This window comes from Bos indicus x Bos taurus, chromosome 15, assembly GCF_003369695.1.
Source record: "Bos indicus x Bos taurus breed Angus x Brahman F1 hybrid chromosome 15, Bos_hybrid_MaternalHap_v2.0, whole genome shotgun sequence".
Classification (NCBI taxonomy): domain Eukaryota; kingdom Metazoa; phylum Chordata; class Mammalia; order Artiodactyla; family Bovidae; genus Bos; species Bos indicus x Bos taurus.
The window spans coordinates 40,982,077-40,986,588 of NC_040090.1; positions in this window are offsets into that span (position 1 = coordinate 40,982,077).

Sequence of the window (4,512 nt, forward strand, 5' to 3'; positions counted from 1 at the left end):
GAAGTGCGGTCCTAGACACTTGAATCCCTTTGTCCCGGCAGCCGGAAGTGGCCAGGAGTAATTAGTTGGCGTTTCACGGCAGATGTTGATTCCAATCTGCACCAGTTAGACAACTTGTCTTGAATCTGGAGAAGCTAGACAGTGCTTTGTCTGGAGATGTTGGAAAACATAAAGGCTAAGCCGAACCCACCGAATTTCAGGAAATTAAGACTCAGCTGGCAGCTATTACCTGTGAAGGTCACAGGGTGGCAGAAATGGGTTTAGAGGGACTTCCCTGGAGGTCCAGTGGTTGAGACTCCGCGCTTCCACTGCAGGGGGCATGATTGGATCCCTTATCCGGAACTAAGATCCCACATGCCCTACAGCAGGGCCAAAAAAAAAAAAAGGAAATAGGTTTTGAATCCTGTTCCCAAGTAAATGCTTTCCCACATCATTGACCTGTCACCCGTCACTTGTAAATCCAGGATGGCACATTTATCTTTTCCTTTTCCTGACCCTAAAGGTACGTTTTTTTTTTTATGGTTACATTTTCCACTCTTACTTCCCAGAGCGGTATTCATTTACTGGTGAGTGTATTGAAATGTCCTCTTGAAAGCAACTTGGCAATGTGTGTAAAAATACTGATTCTTCCTATCCTGTAATTCAATTGCTAAGAAACTATTCTGTGGGAATAAACCTACAGAGGGAGTTATTCCTGATGGGATTATATTTTAGTATGATAGTAAATGCAGAAGCAGTCTGAAAACCAATAGGAGATCCACTCAGTGGAACTGTTACTTTGTACACATCCTCTGCCTCCTTATACTAAGACTGTCAATGCCCTCTGTTAGGAGGTAGTGAAAACAGGAGGGAAGGGGGCAGGGCACAACCTTTGAAAGAATGACATAGCCTGAGGAAAGGACATAAACTGATTAGACTCAAATGGGTCCACGATGTCAGACAAGTCACCTTTGACTAGCCCTTGAGCCTCAATCAACACCCAGAGGTACTATGACAGTTCCAAGGTAAACCATCAAAGATCAAAAGGTGGGCAGTGGCCCAATCCCTGGAGAACCCCACCCGTTTCCCAAAAGAGTTGGAATAATACTCCCACTCATTAGCCTGTGAAATTACCCAACCCATAAAAGCTAACCACACACTCTGAGGCTGCTGCACTCACCCTCTGAGATGGCCCACGCTCTTCTGTGGAGTGTGTTTCTTTCTGAAGAATCCACCTCTTACCTATCGCTTTGTCTGTCACTGAATTCTTTCTACGATGAGACATCAGAAACCTGAGCTTTGTTAGGTGTTGAAACCAGATCTGTGATCTCAGTTGGAAGACTGTGGATCTTGGCTGGTTTAGAGTCCCAAAGGGCTTCCCTGGTGGTTCAGACAGTAAAAAATCCGGCTGCAATTCAGGAGACCTAGGTTCGGTCCCTGGGTTGGGAAGATCCCCTGGAGGAGGGCATGGCAACCCACTCCAGTATTCTTGTCTGGAGAATCCCCATGGACAGAAAAGCCTAGCTAGTTGAAAAGAGTCAGACGTGACTGAGCAACTAAGCACGGAGTCTCAAAATGGGTTTTGGCTGTTCAAGTCCCAGCCACATGGGTTCAAGTCCCAAGTAGGGTTTTGGCTGGGTTTGAGTCCCATTCTGAGGTAAATTATTTCAGCAGCTTCCCATTCAATTAATTCATGGTCATTATTAAAAGCAATATTTATTTAGATTATTTGTTTACTCTCTGCCTCTACCTCTAGAATGTAAGCTCCATTAAGAGGCCTTGCCTTCTTGTCCATTTGTATGCCCCAGCACCTGGCAGTGCCAACACCTAAGTGGGCATTCAATAAATATATTAAATAGATTTTCTTTTTGGCAGCACCAGGTAAATAGTTTCCTAATATATAATAATAATAATAGTTCCCTATTCTATTATTATTTTATAGTTCTGGGATCTTAGTTCCCTGACCAAGGATTGAACCTTGGGCACTCAGCGTGAAAGCATAGAGTTGTAACCACTGGACAACCTTGGAATTCTGTATGTTTTTCAACCATAGAAAATTACAAAGAGACTAATAATGTGGATAATGCTTCTTTAGAAACAAATGCCAAGAGGTAAGTATAAAAAGCAAAACAAATATCAAGAAGAAATACATAAGAAATTTATATCTTTAGTATAGAGGTCTTCTTGAGCAAGATGCAAAACCATTTTTAAACACTTTATATATTTTACTAAAAAAACAAAAATTTTTTTTTAGCCACAACTTGTGGGATCTCAGACCCCTGACCAGGGATTGAACCTAGGCCATGGCAATGAAAGCCCAGAATCCTGACCACTAGCCACCAGTTCACTTCAGCCTCTCAGTCGTGTCCGACTCTTTGCAACCCCATGAACTGCAGCACACCAGGCTTCCCTGTCCATCACCAACTCCTGGAGCTTACTCAAACTCATGTCCGTCGACTCAGTGATGCTATCCAACCATCTCATCCTCTGTTGTCCCCTTCTCTTCCCACCTTCAATCTTTGCCAACATCAAGATCTTTTCCAATGAGTCAGTTCTTCACATCAGGTTGCCAAAGTATTGGAGTTTCAGCTTCAGCATCAGTCCTTCCAATGAATATTCAGGACTGATTTCCTTTAGGATGGACTGGTTGGATCTCCTTGTAGTACAAGGGACTCTCAAAAGTCTTCTCCAACACCACAGTTCAAAAGCATCAATTCTTCAGCACTCAGCTTTATTTATAGTCCAACTCTCACATCCATACATGACTACTGGAAAAACCATAACTTTGACTAGATGGACCTTTGTTGGTCAAGTAATGTCTCTGCTTTTTAATATGCTGTCTAGGTTGGTCACAGCTTTTCTTCCAAGGAGCGAGCGTCTTTTAATTTCATGGCTGCAGTCACCATCTGCAGTGATTTTGGAGCCCAAGAAAATAAAGTCTGTCACTGTTTCCATTGTTTCCCCATCTATTTGCCATGAAGTGATGGGAGCAGATGCCATGATCTTAGCTTTCTGAATGTAGAGTTTTAAGCCAACTTTTTCACTGTCCTCTTTCACTTTCATCACTTTAGTTCTTCACTTTTTGCCATAAGGGTGGTATCATCTGCATATCTGAGGTTACTGATATTTCTCCCAGCAATCTTGATTCCAGCTTGTGCTTCTTCCAGCCCAGCATTTCTCATGATGTACTCTGCATATAAGTTAAATAAGCAGGGTGACAATATACAGCCTTGACGTACTCCTTTCCTGATTTGGAACCAGTCTGTTGTTCCCTGTCCAGTTCTAACTTGCTTCTTGACCTGCATACAGATTTCTCAGGAGGCAGATAAGGTGGTCTGTTATTCCCAACTCTTGAAGAATTTTCCAGTTTGTTGTGATTCACACAGTCAGTTATAAGGGCTTCCCTCATAGCTCAGTCGGTAAAGAATCTGCCTGCAATGCAGGAGAACCGGATTCTATTCCTGGGTCAGAAAGATCCCCTGGAGAAGAAAATGGCAATCCAAAATCCCATGGACAGAGGAGCCTGGCGGACTACAGTCATGGGGTGGCAAAAGTCGGACACAACTTAGCGACTACACCGCCACCACACAGTCAAAGGCTTTGGCATAGTCAATAAAGCAGAAGTAGATGTTTTTCTGGAACTCTATTGCTTTTTCAACTTCCAGCTTGAACATCTGGAGGTTCAAGGTTCACATACTGTTGAAGTCTGGCTTGGAGAATTTTGAGCATTACTTTGCTAGCGTGTGAGATGAGGGCAATTGTGCGATAGTTTGAACATTCTTTGGCATTGCCTTTCTTTGGGATTGGAATGAAAACTAGCCACCAGGGAACTCCCTAAAAAAAAATTTTTTTAATACCAAACAATAAACTTTAAAACCTAGGGATAGACTGAGAAAAAATATTTGCAACATAAATAATAATTACCACAAATCAATAAGACAAATACAACTCAGAAAAGTGGACAAAAGATGTAAATAGTAAATTCACAGAAGGAAAATTAAATAGCCAACAAATTAGGAAAAGATGAACAGGCTTATTAATATTGTGAGATGACACTGATTGAGAGGTGCCTAGATTGCAGAAGAGAGGAGTGTCTGCATTAGAATGGAGCTGCAGTGAAGGTCTCCTAGGAAGAATGATTTTTAAACTGGTTTAAAGGATGGGAGGGAATTCACAAAGGAAAGGAGGCGAAAACAGTTTTTACCGCTTATCATATACACTAATAATGAGAAAACAGAAAGAGAAATTAAGGAAACAATTCCATTCACCATTGCAATGGAAAGAATAAAATATTTAGGACTATATCTACCTAAAGAAACTAAAGACCTATATATAGAAAACTATAAAACACTGGTGAAAGAAATCAAAGAGGACACTAATAGATGGAGAAATATACCATGTTCATGGATTGGAAGAATCAATATAGTGAAAATGAGTATACTACCCAAAGCAATTTATAGATTCAATGCAATCCCTATCAAGCTACCAACAGTATTCTTCACAGAGCTAGAACAAATAATTTCACAATTTGTA